This window comes from Pleurodeles waltl, chromosome 4_1, assembly GCF_031143425.1.
Source record: "Pleurodeles waltl isolate 20211129_DDA chromosome 4_1, aPleWal1.hap1.20221129, whole genome shotgun sequence".
NCBI lineage: Eukaryota > Metazoa > Chordata > Amphibia > Caudata > Salamandridae > Pleurodeles > Pleurodeles waltl.
The window spans coordinates 973,506,867-973,527,513 of record NC_090442.1 but is presented as its reverse complement, the minus strand read 5'-3'; positions in this window follow the sequence as shown (position 1 = coordinate 973,527,513).

Sequence of the window (20,647 nt, the reverse complement as noted above, 5' to 3'; positions counted from 1 at the left end):
GCTGATGAGCTGGGGTTTTTGATATGGCTGGTTCAGTGCTACTTTCCCATAATGCTGCAACTAGGTGGCTGTGTCCTTCTTGGCTACCCTACAGAGGCAAGGCTGCTGTAGTGGGGGTAAGGTGCTCCACCACCTAACACAGATTTTTGGGACAGGAGGAAACGACCACCAACTCAAGGATCGGTGGGAAGATCTTGTTACAAGGGAGCAGAATCTGCTGGATCATCTGGGCATAGAGATTGGTGGAGCAGTTGGTAAGTCACCCATTTTCATACAAAGTCCTTTCTTTTCCATGTGCTTGACAGTTGCAGATACAGCTGAGTGCTGCATGTAATGGTTGTGGATCTGGACATGTCGTAGGCCTGCAATTCAAATGTACAATGATGAAGCTGATGCAGGGCAGATGTACCATTTTCCCTGCACAGCTAGTACAAAGTTCTATGATGCATGCACAGGACAACTCGGTAATGAGCAGCACTAAATGAGGCCTGCGCCATGCATCATGTATGGAAGGGGGGTCCCAAACCTGTTTGGGAGGCAAATGTATTATCCACTGAGTAAAATAAGAAATCCCTTACTTCAATTGTTCATGCACTCTGAATGGCTGCTGAGAGCAAGTGTGACATGGGGGCATATAACTGTATGAGATGGGCCCCCATGTACTCAGCAGAAGTCGTGATGGTCTGTTACAATTCCTTCTGAGTATATCATCTACCTACATATAAATAGATGCAGTTGGACCCCTGCATCATGATGTGCCTTAAATCTCATTAGGCACACACATGGTGGGGTAAAGGGTGCACTGAGGGACACAAGGACCATATAGATGCAATTGGTGCGGCACCACTGTTGTTCTATTGGCCCCTTTGTGTCATTGGCCAAGGCCATGTACGGGAGCTTGACCATTCACTGGGTCCAGACTACTAGCACATCTCTGTTCCAGTTCACTGTGCACCTATACTATGTTTATTACCACACACGTGCAGAGTCAGTTCCACAGGCCTGATGCTTCTCACTGACAGTATGGGGTTGCCCTGCATCTGCTCAATCACTGGCACATCACTCAGTGACCTGCATCAACAAATGCATCCTTGGACCACTGAGCAAGTATATCTGTGTTGAGGCATATTTCTATGACCATGTTCTCATCCCTCCCTGGACAATTAATGGTATACCATTGCAACAATGGCTGGCAGCACATGATAGGCAATACATTCATGATTTCAATCAGTCAATGTGTAGGTAGGTACAACTATCTTCACATGAGTAAACTCCCATAGCATTTTTGATCGTGTGTGTGCCTTGTGATGGCACACACATATTACTGACTTCACTGAAGGATGTATCACAGCATTTCTCAACACCTTGGAATACCCACACAATTCCTGGGCACTAGTTTGTCAGTTTGCTGTGACTATGAGGTAGATGTCTACAACACCTGAGGCAGGCTCAAATGCTAGGGGTGTCACAATGGGACAGCCACTGCAACAACCATGGCATTCCCCTCAAATGTAATATACAGTGTCAAGCAGTCTCATATGGTCATGGAGGTATAGTGCTAACAGACACCTGCATGACAATGCCATGTATAAATGGTGCAGTGAGAAGCACCACAGGAGTGTTAGGGACAGTGATGGTTTGTAGGTGCGTGGGTTTACATTATCTGAGACTATGGCCCTCCTTACAACTCTGGCAGTCGGTGTTAAAGTGGCTTTAATACCGCCAACAGGCCGGCAGTAAAAAAAATGGGATTATGACCATGGTGGAAACCGCCAACATAGACAGCCACTTTAACACTCCAACCGCCACGGCGGCAGCAACAAACACCGCGGCGGTAACCGCCAACAGACAGGCCCAAGACAATGCACTGCTCACACTATTACAAGGCACCAATCCGCCAGCTTTTCTGGGGCGGTACCACCGCCATCAAAAGCACGGCGGAAACAGTACACTGAAGGGGAACCACTCACCTCTCAACACTCCACGAAGAACCAGGATGCCATGGAGCCCGAATTGTAGATTCTACCCATGTTGGTATATCTACTAATACACCACAAAGTAGAAAGAAGGCGGTGGCGGCGACGACGGTGAGTACTGCACCTAGCACACAGGGGAGGGGAGGAGGGAAAAGAGAGTGACACACACACACAGCACACAACACCCCCACCCCCCTCCCTCACCCACAACAACATACACACACATATCCAACAACATCAGAGATACACCTCATCACCCCCTGGAAGAACTCAATGACAAAAGGAAATGAGTTTAACTAGTGTTATATTGGAACAATCAGATATATCAAGAGAAAAGCAACTAATCAGTATACACAAATATTTACATCAAGTACACAAGTCCTTACACTGTCCCTTGTAAATGTCTGTGGACCAGTGGTCCCAAAAAGCATGGGCGAAGCCCACACATGACACCTGCCTCAAAACGGAGAGAACAGTGCAGGGGCATCAGGTCGGGAAAAAAAACAGGCACCTCAGGTGGAAGGGGAGGGAGGCACCTCAGCCGGAAGATGGTACAACGCCACTGCTCCTCGAGGGGGCTCCATGCCCAATGCCTAGTCCCGGGGAGTGCAAGGCCACAGTCTCTCAAGTGGTTGGGTTGGCCACTGCTTGGTCTTCAGGAGTGTAAGGCCATAGTCTCTCAAGTGGGTGGGTTGCCCTCGGCTTGGACCTGGGGAGTGCAAAGCCACAGTCTCTCAAGTGGGTGCTTTGCCCACTGCTTGGTCCTGGGGAGTGCAAAGCCACAGTCTCTCAAGTGGGTGCTTTGCCCACTGCTTGGTCCTGGGGAGTGCAAGGCCACAGTCCCTCAAGTGTGTGGCTTCTCCACTGGTTCTGGAGGGGGCTTTGTGCCCAGAGTGCTTCATCCTGTCAAGGACAGGGTTAGTGGATGCATTTCTCCACTGGTTCTGGAGGGGGCTTTGTGCCCAGAGTGCTTCATCCTGCCAATGACTGGGTTAGTGGATGCATTTCTCCACTGGTTCTAGAGGGGGCTTTGTGCCCAGAGTGTTTCATCCTGCCAATGACTGGGTTAGTGGTTGCATTTCTCCACTGGTTCTGGAGGGGGCTTTGTGCCCAGAGACCTTCATCCTGCCAAGGACAGGGTTGGTGGATGCATTTCTCCACTGGTTTCGGAGGGGGCTTTGTGCCCAGAGTGCTTCATCCTGCCAAGGACAGGGTTAGTGGATGCATTTCTCCACTGGTTCTGGAGGGGGCTTTGTGCCCAGTGATGCTACACCTGGGGTGTGGCAGTTGACATCCTCTCACCTGGGTGTCTAAGCCACGCAATGCACCTGGAACAGGTAGCATGATACTCCATGGAGGCAGAGCCACACTCCATCCTGCGGCGACTTAGGCTGCCAATTGCAGGTCGTGCCAGTGCTGGAGGTGGTGTCTCAAGTGGCATGTCCAGGGTCCAGGACGTCACCTGCAGACTCGGACGCCTTCCCACTGGTAATGTTCATGACGTCTGACAGAGGTGTATCGGCTGGGCACGTGGCAGTGCAGATGGCGGTGCATGTGGTGGTGGCTGCAGCGGAGATGCTGCTGGTGTTGGCCGTGATGCAAGTGTCTGTTGTGGTGTAGGGAGACACCTTACTGTCTCCGGCAGCCTCGGATGGCTGATCCTTCGGGAGGATGCTGCAGCCTGATGTTGTGGCAGCGGCGGTGCAGGTGGTGGTGCAGGTGGCGGTGCAGGTGGTGGTGCAGGTGGCGGTCGGAGCGGCGGTGGTGACTGTGGTGCAGGTTGCTGCCATCCCTGATGATGTGGTGGTTACCAGCCCCTCAGGAGGCTTTGTGCCCTGAGTTGACTTGCCCTTTGTTTGTGGCCCTTCTCCACCTTGGCAGTCGCTGCTGGGACTTTGGTACTGTCCTCTCTGTGTTTGGGCGAGGCCTTGCTGGGTGGGTAGTGTGACTTTCCCCTGCTGGAAGCCGGGCCCTTTTTCACCTTTGCCGGTGGCAGAATTGGGTGGTCCTTCATACCTGTAGGTGGCACACTGGCAGCTCTGACGTAGTGCCCCCTTCAAGCCTCCCGGACTTGCAGGGACCAGAGCGGATGCAGATTTGGTGGCTGAGGTGCTGGGCTGGGATCTAGACATCCTGGCCCTAGGGGAAGGATGGGGGGAGAGGTGAAGGGAAGAGGTTAATGTTAGCTAGGAAAGGTTTTTTAGACACACTGGGACGGGAAGATGGAGAGGGTGTGGGAGTGGAGGAAGAGGTAGTGGTTGTAGGAGGTGTTCGTCTGCTGAGTTTGGGTAAAGGTGCATTGGCTGGAGGCTGTTGTGAGGTGGATGGCTGTTGAGTGGGTGTGTGCCTGCGTTTGTGTACTTTGGGAGGAGGGCTCACAGACACACTGGGAGAGGACACAGGGGACGTGTGAATGGTAGTGGGGTGATGATTGCACGCGAGCGATGTGCTGTGATGGGCGTGCTGGTGATGGAGGCAGTGGCTGATGATGTAGTGCATTCAGATGTGAGTGGAGACAAGACTGGGAGGGAGGTGGAGGATGTGAGGAGGGGGACACAGTGGAGGAAGTGGATGTTGGTATGTGTGCATGGGTATGGTGCTTGTGTGAGTGCCTGTGGGATGTGTGGTGCTTATGTTTTCCTGTGCCACTTTTGTGTGTTGATGTGTGTGCATGCTGGGCTGATGGCGTGCTTGGGATAGGCTGAAGTAGAGGGGATTGGGTCTGGGTAGTGGAAGTTGGAGGGGGGAGGCTGGACACAGGGACAATAGCTGCCATCAGTACTGAGGCCAGAGCCTGAAATGCTCTCTGTTGGGCCGCCACGCCAGAATGAATGCCCTCCAGGTATGCATTTGTTTGCTGCAAATGCCTCTCGACACCCTGGATGGCATTCAGAATGGTTGACTGCCCAACAGTGAGGGATCTCAGAAGGTCAATAGCCTCCTCACTGAGGGCAGCAGGGCTGACTGGGGCAGGGCCTGAGGTGCCTGGGGTGAAGGAGATGCCCACCTTCCTGGGTGAGTGGGTACGGGACACACGCTGATGGGCTGCTGGGAGGGCGGTGCTGGTAGGGGGGGTGGCAGCTGTACCTGTTGTTGGGGTGGGCACAGAGGTGTCTGCCACCGCCAGGGAGCTTCCATCAGAGGAGGAGTCGCTGTCGCTGGTATCTCTCCTGTCCCCATCGTGGAGCTCCCCTTGCCCTCCGTCCCACTGGTGCCTTTACCCTCCTGGGCCATGTGGGATGCAGCTCCATCCGTCGCTGGTGCCTCTGCTCCTCCGCCAGATGATGCTAATGCACACAAGGACAGGGTGACAAAACAAGAAGGGGGGGAAGACAGAGGACACACATGGTTAAGGCCAGCAACACCACTACCGTTGAAGGACACAACACACAGGGAGCAGTCCTATGCACTAGGCCATGCACTACCAGTTACTAAGAAAGTCACCAGCCCATGGGGTACAATGCCTAACATCATTAGTTGCACACAGGACCCTGCCTGGTAGTGGATGCCGACTAACACTATTGGGGTTGGAGTGCTTCAGAGCCTGCCCAACAAGGGACCTACAATGCCATGTTCGCCCTGGCCTAGGGACACCCACAGCCCACATCCCCCACCCAGATACTTCCTAAACTGCGCAGAGTCTGCTTTATGACACAGTACTCACCCCCTTGTGGCTGCTATGATACCCTCAAGCGCACATCCAACTCCGGATAGGCCACCGCCAGGATCGGGAACATCAGGGAGGTCATGGAGCGAAGGGCACCCCTTCCACGTTGGGAGGCCTGCCCCAGCTGGGCCTCCGCCGTCTTCTTGCTCCAGCGGTGCAGGTCCTCCCACCTCTTGCGGCAGTGGGTGCTCCGTCTATGATAGACCCCCAGGGTCCGCAATTCCTTGGCGATGGCACGCTATATACCCTTCTTCTGGTGGGCGCTGACCTAGAGGAAAGGTACAGGAGGAAAGGAAATTACTCACCTGTCCGGACCGTCAGACTCATTGCCCACCAGTTCCAAACCATGCCCTGATGCACATACACTGACCATCCTCACATGCAGTCACCAGCCCCCCCAACATGTGGCTTACATCCACATCACTTCAAACAGGCATTGCCCACGTATCATGCTCACAGTGTACTCATCTGTTTGTCTGGAGGACCGTAGAGTAGCGTATACTGGGGGAGGACCCCATCCACCAGTTTGTCCAACTCCTCTGCGGTGAAAGCAGGGGCTCTTTCCCCAGACACTCGAGCCATTGTCGCTTCCAGACTCAGGTCACAGCAGCACTTGCAGTGTAGGTCCTCTCCTGTTGAAGGTCAGGTATCAAGTGAGTGAACAGATAGAAAATGGTGGTCACGTCCACGGGGTGCGTACAGTCACCGCTGGCGTACAAGGCCATTGGCTCCTGGAACCCATAGGGCCCAATGATAACCAATGCTGAGTTGCGCGGCGGTCTTTGACCGCCTACCGCGACGCAGCACAAGGCCAGTGCAGTTACCTCATTTCCCCTTGTCCCTCCTCACAAGTCAGGCAGCCGCCATTTCAGGGGGGCACATGTCACAGCACATTTTGGCACATATACGGACTAACTACGTCAGACACGGATTTACTAACATTATTGCAGACACACTTGTGCAACCTATGTGGTAAATGACCCTCTGCTCACCGTTCTCGCCCATAGGCTACAACCGCTGGGGCAGATGATGAGATGGTGGCATCCTCCGGTGTACTGACCCCTGGTGGACCTGTCGACAATGGAAGACAGACACATCATAATTACCTACAGACTTGATCGTGCCACAATCCAAGACCTGTGTGCCCAATTGGAGCCAGACCTGATGTCATCTATCCGCCATCCCACAGGAATCCCCCCTCTAGTGCAGGTCCTGTCAGTGCTCCATTTCCTGGCAAGTGGCTCCTTTCAAACAACAGTGGCCATGGCATCAGGGATGTCTCAGCCAATGTTTTCTAACGTGTTGACCATAGTGTTGTCTGCCCTGCTGAAACACATGCGCAGCTACATCGTGTTCCCCCAGGTGGAGGATTTGACCACAGTGAAGGTTGACTTTTATGCCCAGGGACATATCCCCAACATCATTGGTGCCATTGATGGTACACTTGTGGCATTTGTCCCCCCCGCAGAAACGAACAAGTGTACAGAAATAAAAAAAGCTACCATTCGATGAATGTGCAAATGGTGTGCACTACGTCTCCCATGTGAATGCCAAGTATCCTGGCTCTGTGCATGACGCCTACATGATGAGGAATAGCAGTATCCCGTATGTGATGGGCCAACTCCAGAGGCACTGGGTGTGGCTAATAGGTGAGCCCAAGGTCACCACACAGTATGAGTAGGTGTCTGGGTATGAGGTTGTCCCTCAGGGTTAGTGTGTGTCTAACAGGTATCCATTGACATTTGCAGGTGACTCTGGTTATCCCAACCTGTCATGGCTACTGACCCCAGTGAGGAATGCAAGGACAAGGGCAGAGGACCGCTACAATGAAGCACATGGGCAAACTAGGCGTATTATTGAGAGGACGTTCGGCCTCCTGAAGGCCAGATTCCGGTGCCTCCATCTAACAGGTGGCTCCCTATACTACTCACCGAAGAAGGTGTGCCAGATAATTGTGGCATGCTGCATGTTGCACAAACTGGCATTGAGACGCCTGGTGCCTTTTCTGCTGGAGGATGCGCCTGGTGATGGTCTTGTGGCAGCGGTAGAGCCTGTAGTCAGTGCGGAAGAGGAGGCAGAGGAAGAAGCTATTGACAACAGAATAAACATCATCATGCAGTACTTCCAGTGACACACAGGTAAGAGACTGTAACTCCCACTCACATTTCAGAATACTGCAGGATATTGAACAAGTCAGCCTCTTAACCTCTGTCTATGGACACTGACTATTCACTTTGGATTTCCATGTTTCAGATCTGGGTACCCCATTCTGCCTTTTGCTATATGTACTGCTGCCCAACAACTGTCATACATTGGTATGAGTAAATTAACATTTACATTGCAATTTGTTACTAATGTTGTCATTATACATTTGTGAAAGATCAGACTGATTCCATATTGGTTTGTGCTTTAATGGTGTTTATTTAGGGGCTAATGAGTATAGGGGTATGTGCAAGGGGCTGGGGTGATGGTGGAGGAAGGTCCATAGTAGAGTCCAGTCTCTTGGTATCACAGGTGCATTGTCCAATGGAGCATAAGAACGGGAGTAATGGCAGTTCAATTTGGACAGGTTGACATAGTGGGACAGAAGGGTGACAATCAGGAGAGTCTTATTTCCTGGCGAAGGTTTTGGCAATGTACTCTGTCTTCTGCCTGGATTGCAGGGACTGTTTGCAGGGTGGTTCTCCTTCTGCAGGAGGTGGGGTGCTGGTGGCCTGTTGGTCCTGTGGCGGGGCCTCCTGTCCACTAGCGCCGGCAGAGGTGGAAGGCTGTTTCTCGGTTTGGCTAGTGTCAGGCGCCCTTTGTTGTGCCACTGTCTCCCTCATGGTCTTGCCTATGTCAGCCAGCACCCCTGCTATGGTGACCAGGATGGTCTATATGTTGGCGAGGTTCTCCCTGATCCCCATGTAGTGTCCTTACTGCAGCCGCTGGGTCTCCTGAAACTTGGCCAGTACCGTGCCCATGGTCTGGGAATGGTGGTATGCTCCCATGATGATGGTCAGTGCCTTGTGGAGGGTCGGTTCCCTGGGCCTGTCTTCCCCTGTCGCACAGCAGTCCTCCCAGCTTCCCTGTTGTCCTGTGCCTCTGTCGCCTGAACCGCCCACTGCCACTGACCCCAGGTCCCTGATCGTCCTGGGTTAGTGGGTTTGCCTGGGGTCCCTGTAGTGGTGGACACACTGCTGATGGATGTGTCCTGGGGACAGTGGCATGGGCCCACTGGGTGGGTGCTGTGCTTGTGTTTCCTGAGGGGGCAGGTTCTGTGGTGGTTTTGGACTGTGGCAGGGTAACCGACTGTCCAGAGGTCCCAGATGGGCCAGGCTGGTCATCGTGATCCAGGCGTGCAGAGCTGCTGTCATCACTTTGGACCTCTTCTGTGGGGGGACTGGATATGGCTGGCACCTCCTGTCCGGTGACGTTGGGTAGGGGTCCTGTTGGGATGTAAATGCATTGTTATTGTATCTGTGTGTGCCAGCTTGTGCAACGGGTGTGCTTCCCTGTATTAATGTGCTTGCACTATCGCCTTGGAACTTGTGTGAGTCTCTCTATTGGGCATGCTGTGGTGATGGGTCTCCATGCAGGTCTGTGATAGGTGTCCATGCATTGTTGTTGCATGCAGGGCTTGGTTGTGGGAGTGGTGGATTGTGATGGTGGGTGTGTGGGAGGTGGTGGAGTGATGGGACTGATGGGAGTGAGGGTGAGGGTGAGAGAATGTGACGGCATGCAGGTAGGGGGGTGAAAGTAGTAAAGATATGCCTTACCAGAGTCCAGTCCTCCTGCTTCTCCTGCGAGGCTCTCAGGCCGCATGATCGCCAAGACTTGCTCCTCCCAGGTTGTTAGTTGTGGGGGAGGAGGTGGGAGGCCACCGCCAATCCTCTATATGGCTACCTGATATCTTGATACCACGGAACGTACCCTCCCTCGTAAGTCGTTCCACCTCTTCCTGATGTCATCCCTTGTTCTCGGATGCTCTCCCACTGCATTGATCCTGTCCACTATTCTCTGCCATAGCTCCATCTTCCTTGCAATGGAGGTCTGCTGCACCTGTGATCCGAATAGCTGTGGCCCTACCCGGATGATTTCCTCCACCATGACCCTGAGCTCCTCCTCAAAAAACCTGGGGTGCCTTTGAGGTGCCATGATGTGGTGTGAGTGATGTGTAATGTGATATGTGGGGTGATGTGTTGGGGTGTGTGCTTTGAGATGCATGGATGGTGTATGTGTGATGGTGTTCTGTGCCTCTGGATGATGGTGTGGTATTTGCTTTTCTCTCTCTCTGCTTCTTCAGAATTGTTCACTGTAAGGGGTTGTGAGTAATGTGGGTGTGTGTTTTATAGTGGTGTGAGTGTATGGGTGTGGTGTGTGTATGTGTGTCAGGTGTGTGTATTTTGAATTGTCCAATGTGGTTGTGTATTTTGAGCATAGCACTGTGTACTGCCAATAGTTTACAGTGGTTGAAAGACCGGCACGTTGATTCGTGGGTCATGATACTGTAGCCGTATTCCTGTTTGCGTGACGGTGTGGGTTTGGTATCACCAATTTATCACTGACCTTTGGTCTGGCGGACTTGTGTGGGTGTCTGTATAGTGGCGGATTTCTCAGTGTGGGTCATAATACCCGTAGCGGATTTCCGCCGGGGTCACGGTATGTTGGCGGCCGTCGGCACGGCAGTAAACAGAATTTACCGCCAGGGTAGTAATGAGGGCCTATGTGTGATTGACTGATCATAGATGTTTGTCAGTTGCTCTGTCTACCACTGGGATGACTTGCTCACTCCGCCTAACAAGTTGACAGTGAACAATGTCGCCCATTAACTGATATGTACAATTTACACTACGCAATGTTTTCCATTCATGTCTTGCAGGTGGACCTGTGCCCTACACCGTAGGAGAGGCTGCCCGATTTGATGACCCTGATGCATCCAGTAAGTGTCATCTTGAGCATCCTGTGTGCTAATCCAGGGTTTGGTGTGAGTCAGTCTGATGTGTGGAATGCTATGAAAGATGGATTTGCCTGACCAATGATATGATATAATTGGAGAATGGATGGATGGTGACATAATGTATGTTGGAATGTTGTGCAATGAGAATGGCTTGCTTGTAGTTCATGGGGCAATGTGTGCAGGCATGCAATTGTGTGAAATAAAATTTTTAATGGCTGGCCACTTAGTCATTGATGTCTACCATGATAGGCCTCGGGGAGCTGTTTATGTACATAGCATGCCTGTTGACAACCACTTTATCACAGCACTGTTGTCAGCACTGTGTGCCAGACATAGCTTATACTTACTGACAAGACAGTACAGATGTGGGTTATGTCTGCAGACGTCTCTAGGGGGCTTATGTAGGAGACATAGACACCACAGGTGCTTCAGTACCCATCAGCTATAATGAGTCTGTAGTACTGCAAGGTGCCATATCATGCTGCACAACAGCCTGTAGTGTACACAATAAGTAGACAACTCAGCTCCAGATGGTTGTGGGAAAAGTCTATGATTATTCCTACGCCAGATCTCTACAGTTTTCACAACATGGTCCTGCCACCATGATATTTGTGAGTGATGTAGGTCATATCACATATGCATGTTATTTGAATGCTGTGTACGTACCAGGAACTTTGATGATGTCTGATATGCATGTGCAAATGGATTACAATGTATCAGGATACTGTTGCAGCGCTCAGTGCAGTGCCAAACTCATTATGGGCCTAAGGGCACCCATACATCCACCATGTAGCACAACATAGCCCAGGGTAGAGGGCTTCAATTCTGTAATGTGTTTACAACTTTGATGTGCAGCTCAGGCTTTGGCCAAGCTTTCTGGGAACATTGCCTCTGTTGTACATGTGGGCATATCATGAGCAATGGCATGCCCATTTGTAACATTTGCTCAGGCTAGGTCTTATACCAGGACACATACATTTTGATTTACCTAACCTTGGAATAGGAGGTGGGAAGTTACCAGACCCCCTATCATATGGCCCCCACCCTGCCTCCAAGATGACTGGGAAGTCTTGATTTTTCACCAGGGGTGTAGAGGTGATGGAGTGCATGCACAGCCCCCCTTATGAACAGGGACACAGGGAATCCAGACTTGTTTGGGCACATGATCCTCATAAGTTAGATGACACAAATGTTGATCATGGATAATTTTGTTCAATCAGCTCTGGGCACTGTGGTATCAATGGATTGCCGTTATCCCAGTGACGTGTACATGATAGTTTTGATGGCTGGATATAATCATAGATGAGGAGTAAGTTATTGTTGAGGAATGTGTGTTGGATTGTATTTGTTATCTGCAGTTGCAGTGTACATGTTATGTCTGTACTACCTCCACCCAATGATGATACTGATGCTTGCTTCTCCTTATATTTCAGCCGCCAACATGACACAGGACCGGAGTGGTGAGCTTTCCACAAGAGGGCTGAACACTACCGCCACATAATGGAGGTTGAGACTGGATACCGCCGAATGTGAAGGAGGTTCCGAAGTAAGAAAGCATCAGGGAATGGCGGGTGTTTGCACGTGGTGGACCTCCACAGCAGCCACACAAAGACCCTGGATCAAAGACATCATGGGTGCAGGGGGCACAGCCACAGCAAGGCCCTCCTCGTCAGCTGCACCTCTCATAGCCCAGCCACCAGTTCAGCCACCTGCTGCAGTGGTCCTGAGCCACTTTGAACAAGACAGGAGAAGGGACATGGGCAAGATTTTTGCCAGACTTACAAAATTGGAGGAGCTATCAGCAGAGAACTGGAGGATGCTGCGATACATCAAACAGAATATGAAAAAAAGAATGAAATGAACTTTGTGTCATACAACCTTCCAGTTCCTTCCCCTTCCTTTTACTGTTTACATAGTTTTTTATTGGGTTTCTAGATGAGTAGTTTTAGGTTAGGGTGGGTATAGGTTAGGTTAGGTATAGTGACGGGGTTCTAAATTTTTTTGTTTTTTGGGGGGTTGAGTGGTGGATCATGTTGATGTATTTGTGTTTTAAAAAATACCAAAGAAATATATTTAGTTTAGGCCATAGGGTAGGTTAGTACATGTGTAGTCATAGTTTGTGTTGTCCTACTTGTACCGTGTCTCCTTTGGGGAATGGGGGCCAATGTTTAGAGTGTGGTGTTACATGTGTAAAATAAGTTTAGAATAGGTTAGATAGCTTTAGTTGTTAATTAGGTATAGTTAGCATAGGTTAGTTTAGCATAGGGTAGGCTGAGTTGTCCTTATTTGGACTGAGGCACGTCTTCACTACCTCTAGGATGCCTGCCCTGGTCTCCATCCCCAACCGAACCTGCTTTGCCAGCTCCCGCTGGACTCTTACCACTGTCCTCTGAAAGCTTATCTATGGATCTTCGGAGTCCAGGGCTGTGTGAGTACTGGCTGGAGGCGTGTGTTGGTGGCTGGGTGGTTCATGTGGAGACCCCACAACATTGTGTGTCCTCCTTGCGACTGGAGGTGGTGTACAAGTGATCCTAGGACATCCTGGAGAGTCTGTTTATTGATGGTTGGCAGCTGGTCATCTGTGTCATCAGAAAAATCCAGGACAGGCAGGTCAGCAGAAGGTAAGCCATCATCCTCTGCAATGAGAAAGTGTAAAATCAATATTTGATTGCATTGGCTGTTGACATAGGACATCATGTATTTGCCACTAGAGGCTTAGTGACATGTCACTGTCCCAAGGTTGTGGTTGTACTTATGTGTAGCATTGTGCATCACACATGGGTCAAGCTCACTAGTAACAGAAAATGAAGGAGAGCAACGCTGCACTGAAAGTGGGAGCGCCCCACTGCTTCATTTAAACAATGCAGGGATGCGCAATATTAATTTGTATACAGCGCACCCATCTGTTGTCCCCTGCACTGGCACTAGATTGAACTGCCTAGCACCAACGCAGGCATCCTTGCATCATCGTGCAAGGATGTCTGCATTGAAAGGTTTGATTGTTCATGTGTGGAAAGGTGTCCCTTGCTGCACATACACAATCACTCATGGCGATTTAGCACTTCTGTGTGTGGTGCAGAAGGCAGCGCACACAGTAGTTCCAAAGCGTACTTTTGAAATTATATTTTATTTGCAGGAAGGGACACCTTCCCACATATTGACAGTTATATCTGGCATTTTGCACTTTCTATGCACGCTGCAGAATGCAGCACACATAGAAAAAGAAACAAAACGAGAGAGAATAAAGGTATACCTCCTTGTTACGCCTTGCTCACACCACCCTTGGGGTGGCATTCGATTTTGGCACTGCTTCAGGTTTACTTAAACTCGTAAATATGAAGCAGCATCAAAATGCAATGGGTGTTGCTGTGGAACACCCACAGCAACACATTGCACGCCCCTTCCACACAAAGGGCTCCGTGTGAAGGGGCCTTATTTATAAGGTGGCGTTCAGCCATAAAAAGTGACTTAGCACCACCTAGTAAATACGACACAGGGCATTGCACCATCGGAGCATCAGAAAAAGTGATGCTCCGGTGGCACTTGGGGGTTAAAAAATATGCCCATAAGTATTTTGAGGCATATGTAGGTGCCCCAAGTGCCACCTCAGTGTAACTTTTGGTGAGGCTCAGGTGGCACAGTGCCCTACCCTATCTGTACTAGGTGGCATGAAGCCACTTTTTGTGCCTTGATGCCACCTTGTATATATTACCCTATCACACCCAGCACTTTGTGTGGAAGGTGTGTGCAATGGGTGTTGCTGTGGATGTACCACGGCATGAATATGAATTAATCATACTTATGTTGATTAAATTAATTTTATTGATACAAGTTACATGTGCAGAAAAATAAATGCATATTTGAAATTGTGTGAATAATATTTGCAATAAAATAATTTGCTTTTCGTATTTGAATTGAAATGCAAGGTGTGCAATGGGTTTAATAATGCATTAATTGTATTGATGTGCATTTAGCCTTTCTTAGCTTAACTGGGCCTGGAAGGTTCATTTTGCAGCAGTAGTGGAAGATCTTTTGTATATTTTGTTTCCTCTGACCTGAATTATTTTTCCTTTGTTGCTGATGTGATGTTGAATGTCTTATGATTCCCATGTAAAATGTATTCGTTCATTTAGTGTATCGTGAGAAAGGATCCTGATGTAGCAAACTAATGGAGAATGTAATATTTTGGCGAAACGTATGAAATCATTGAATTGACAATGCACTTTTACTGAGAAAATCCAGAATAGCTGCAAACTTGGTGTTGCCATCGACAACCATTTGGCACTGAAGCTGATGCCTGAAGGACCAATCAAGAGGATTGTGGATATTTTAATTAGTGAGGAACTTGGAAACTTAGAGTTAACCCACTCCTGCCTCAAAGCTGTCTAGAATCCCTCTGGTCTTGCTTGAAGTCTGTCACTTTCTGACCATGTCAAAGATTCTGATTAGCTTCATCTTAGTCTTAATTGTCCCATTTGTTTATGCTGTTAAGTGCTAGTATGCACAACTAATTCTGAACTGCTGAACATTGTCCTATGTGAAGCTCGTGTTCTGCACTGTCTTGATGCCGCTGTCACTGGAAGTCAGAAGAAGGTGACCATGCTTGCTGAAGAAACATTGCTGTCTGCTGTTCCATGAGGAGAGGTTTAGCTAAATGTGGTTTCTTGTTTTTTTTTTTTAGCTTAGGCACTTGCACCAGCATTTTTTTATAGTGAGCTCCCTTAGATAATTTCTGGAAATTATTTTTGTCTTTCTTTTGCTTTTGTCCCCATGAGTTAGCCTGCTCCCACACAAACAAGTCCTAATTCATGTTAGAGATAAGGAGGGCCCAGCTCTGAAATTGATTGTTAATGCCGTGTTTTGGTGATTTACTGTTTTGAAATCTGAAATTAATGTGCATATTGTAGTTTCACTAATCTGTGTTATTCTTTTGGAGTGTTTAACAGTATTGATGCTAAATAGGTTAAATCTTTTCAAACCTTTTTGGTCAGCCAATGGTTTTCATGTATGTTTTAAACTTAGTTTTGTGCACCATATATATGACATTGTTTTGGGATTGTACTAAAGCTTTGAAATATATACAGTTTTGAGTTTGATTTTGAGTTAAGTTGTTAATACTGTTTAGAATTGTTTATGGTAAAATGTAATTGATTTGTGATTGAATGTTTCTGACTACTACACTCTTCGCAAAGTCGAAAGATTTAGTCAACCCCTATTGGTGAGAATAGTGATGTTGTCTCACCAGCCCGCTTGTGGTTTTGAACCTGAGGCAGGAAGAAGACTTCTGTGAGTGTGCCAGCACTTAAACTAGAAACAACCTCAACATATCATTTAGAGAAGTCCAGTATATAGTGTCACACCACTGCAGCCAATGCATTAGACAGAGTAGGCTGCATAAAAGAGGGGGAGTACTATCTCCAAAAGATGCACTCCTTTAGCAGTGTAAGAATATGTGGTGGACCCATCTACTTTCTGCTGTCTAGTCTATTTCTTAAATTACACCCCTTCATTTACTTTCTCCGACTAGTTATTAAGCAGCACTCTGTTGGAACTTTCAACATTTTTGCATTGGTCCTGTGACTCAAATGATATCCCTATTCAAGGAGGCAACTGACCTCACTGTGAAATATAGGTGCTTGTGAATGGCTTTTAGAGCTTGAGGCAGAAAGAGTTAAAATAATTTCCCTTCTGCAGAAATCTGTGTGTAGCTCGAAGGTGATAGGATCTGATCTTCCTTAAATAGTAGGGAGAAGAATGTCCATACACCTACTTTGACAGTCCGTGTATAACCTGTGCCTCACATGCGTTGGCAGTGGTGAGAATCATCTAGCACCTAAAGGCAGTTTACATTAGACTGCAGCACTTTGTGGCTAAAGACTCACATGTTGTTTAGGTTGTTTTCAGAATAGGTCTTAAAACTTGGGCAATGTTTTTCAAGGAATGTATGAAACACTAATCAGCAAGGTTTGTTATCAGAACAGGGGGCAGTTGGGGGAGGCTGCTATATAAACAGTGTACTGCTATTCTTAGAAGTGATATAGGGGGTCATTCTGACCGCCAGGGTCACGAATGACGGAAGCACCGCCAACAGGCTGGCGGTGCTTCAAATGCCATTCTGACCGCAGCGGTAAAGCTGCGGTCGGCCCGCCGGGGCCGGCGGTTTTCCGCCGTTTTTGCCCCAGCTGGGAGAATCCGCCAGGGCAGCGCTGCAAGCAGCGCTGCCCTGGGGATTCTGACCCCCGTACCGCCAGCCTGTTTCTGGCGGTTTTCACCGCCAGGAAGAGGCTGGCGGTAAGGGGTGTCCTTGGGCCCCTGCACTGCCCATGCCAGTGTGGCATGGGCAGTGCAGGGGCCCCCTAACAGGGCCCGGCCAGCTTTTCACTGTCTGCCTAGCAGACAGTGAAAAGCGCGACGGGTGCAACTGCACCTGTCGCACGGCCGCAACACCGCCGGCTCCATTCGGAGCCGGCTCCTGTGTTGCGGCCCTCATTCCCGCCGGCCCAGCGGGAATGTCAGAATGGGGGCCGCAGAATTTTGCCCGCATGGCGGCCAAATGGCGGTTTCCGCCAAGGTTGGAATGACCCCCATAGTGTTTTCTGTCCTAGTGAGGTAAATCAGTGTACCCGAGCAATGTATATCCACAATTCTGGTAGCTAAAGGAACTGGCGTATAGCGAGAGCAAGTCATTTATCACATGAGTTGTTAAATTGTGGATACCAGAGGCAGTTAGTCATGCGAACAGTGACTGGCCTTGGTCTTCAATTCTGGTTGATTAGCATACCTGACTAGTGCATGGCAACAGAATTCAAGCCATAAGGTAAGTTCTACCTGATTATACCGAGCTGGAAGAGGGGAGAAGGAATGAGTTAATGATCATGGTCTATGAGAGAAGTCATCTGTTTTCATTATTCTATTCTATTCTATTTTAGTGTTTTTGCACAGTGCTTGACTACCCATTTGGGCTCCCTTACACTGAGATAGGCAGAATCAAGTTATGTTATGTTTAATTAAATGATAACTGCACAGTTGGGTTTACAAATACCTGTGTACTATGTTCCTTGGTGAGCATGCACCTGTGTGTTAATGTTTTTGTGGGACACAATGAAGGTTCAAATAGATATGTCAGAACATGTCATATTTCCTCTTTCCTGCAGACATAATAATGTGAGTGACTGTGACTACTTCAAGCAGAGAGGGACTGTAGTGCAAATCATTCAGATGGGTCACCAGCCACTGTAGGTGGGGACACATGGGACACACTAAAAATAGCCCCAACCTAGGTTACATTTTAAGGCAGGAGAACATGATTGTTTGTGCAAATATCCAGAATATGTCACATATTTTGTTAAGACAAACATAAAATAGGTATTTCATGCCAGGTGTGCTAGGATCCAAAAGGGGGGCTTAATTGGTTATTAAACACTCAGGATAAGGAAAAGTAGGTGTTCACCACAGATTTTGGAAATCTCAGATTGGAAATCACAGATTATCATGGCAAACTTCATCATTGGTGACCTAATCACACCAAGATGAGTAGATACTAACTTGGTGGTCTCAACTGCTAGCCAGGGGGTTCTTAATATGTATCCTTTGGATATACAAAGGGATCTAGGTCAATTTAAAAATATTATAGGGCATACCCTCTCAGATTTCTCTTTATACTAATGTGGCACCCAGCATATGATTAAAAGATATCCCCTCCATGGATGTCTGAAGAATCGTGTGTCATCCACATGCCCAATATGTGTCAACAGGCTTATTTAGGGTTATTATAGTCCCTGCCTACTCTACATCCCGATCATGCAAAGTGATGGGGCATAAGGTTCTCATACCTGTACTAATCTATTAGTGTTTTGTTGCCTGAAATTAATATAAGAAACTAACAAAAATCTTTTATAATTGAAAAAAATAGCACCTCAAATCTAGCGGACACTGCAATTCACTTACATCTAATGAAGTGTACTCAGTGAAATGTCATTGCTATATCACTGCAACACTAGCAACACGGCCATGCAGGAGTTCTACGCCCATACTCACTAAGTTGCCTTACCCTTAATTCAGGTTACATTTATGGCCTGGTCATGGTGATGGGGCAACCCTGTGGTCAGACTCTAGTGGGTATAAAGAGAGGTGATACAATTACATTATCCATTTATTGCATTGAGTATTAATATCATTATGTTCCCCTCTCCTTGTGAGTCCTTCTTCAGCCCACACTAAAACCCAGATCAATCAAAATGTGGTGGATATTCTTTTTTGAGTATGTCCAACTAATATTATTTGCAGTGATTTTGCTTTTAATCGCATCAAGAAATGAACTGATGTTATCGGAAACGCCTTTCTTTTTACAATTCCATACATACCCTTGTATTCTGAGCAGAGATGTGGAAATTAGTTGTTCACTTTAAAGGCACATATGTGGAACCTTATGTTGGCGTTTGCTGACATCCAGAATGGAGGCATAGTGGATGTTGTCTTAAAGATGACCTGCCATTTGATTTTCAACCAGAACAAATTGTTTTCTATACTTGGGCTGGGTAAAGGCTAAGTAATTCCTATTGATAATTTTTTAAAAATGTATTTGCAGGTAAAAAACACTAAAACACTAACGGATTACTACACCTCATCACTTTGCGTGATTGGGATGTAGAGTAAGCAGAGATTATAAAAGCTGTGAAGAAGTCCATTGACCCTTATTTTGTATCTGTAAGGCCGAAACATGTTGGCAAACTAGACTTTTTTGTCAGACATCCACGTAGGAAGTGCATGTTGATCATATCTGGGGTATCCCATTATTAAAGAGAAAAATCTCCCTAAGATACTTTTAAATTGAACTGGATCCCTGCTGATATCAAGAGGCTTCATATTTGTAACTCCCACCTTGCGGTTGAGTCCACCAAAGTAGTATGTACTCATCTTGGTATGATTAGGTCACCAGTGATGAAGTATTCTATGATAATCTGTTGGCGAAGTCACCTGTCAAAAATAATTTCCATGAGGGTTTATGGATCGGTTAATCCCTGGTATTGGGTCCTTGTCATATGAGCTGTATGGGAGGTTGTGCATAGATCCTAAGGCTCTCCCACTGCCTTTGTGTAATTATTGGTAAACCGCTAAGGCAGCTCTATGGGATGGTGGGAATACTGAACACTGTTCAGATCTCTGTGCAACCTGCATTGTTGAATTCCATCAATTGCTATCACTTTCTTTCATCCTTCTGAGGTGAATAAAATGGTTACCACTCATTTGGCAAACATCAATGTGCATTTTATTGGGCTATGAAAGTTCCAAACAATGTGGGTGTAAGCACCACAGAATATACATTAATTACTTATTTACAGAAAATTAGGAAGGTGCAATCGAAGCTTATGGGCCTTATCAGGCCACATTGTAAAGTTATTTAAAATGTGTTCTTTGTTACATATGGTGAAACCAACCTATTGTGTACATTACATAGACAGTGGGCATTAGTCAACCCCCTTCAACCACTCGAATGCTTGGGTCAGCTGCTTTCAGCCACTCGCTAGATATTTTTTCAACCACATCTTAGATCAGCCCAGAGAACTATCTTAGCCTCACTGACATGCCATTGGTTGTTTGGTGTATCATTTCACTTCTTTGGAAGTGCTTATAGTGGATCTCATGAATTGATCTCTGTCTTCCTGCTAGGCACAGAACAACCACTAGTGCAACAAGTGCATTGGTATGGGTCAAGGAGTTTTCTGCGCCTAAACTATTGCTTTTACTGATCATTCAGGGGGTGACGGATGGCATTTTCCTCTCAATCATTGGGGCTTACAGCAATGTTATTTTACTGCTGCCCCCTGTAATGCTGTCTTGAAATTATACCCAGTTTTGATTGCATGCCTTATACATAGTTTGTCACATATTCTTTCAAAAATCTTCAGAGAAGGACACAATTAAAATACAAACAAATTACAAAACAACATTGATTGTGTGCTACTAAATCTAACTGATAATGCACTTTTTTTTTTGTTGCAAAAATTATGAGGGAAATAAACCCTCACTCCAGAACCTTTCCTTTATAATATCATAATGGGGGCC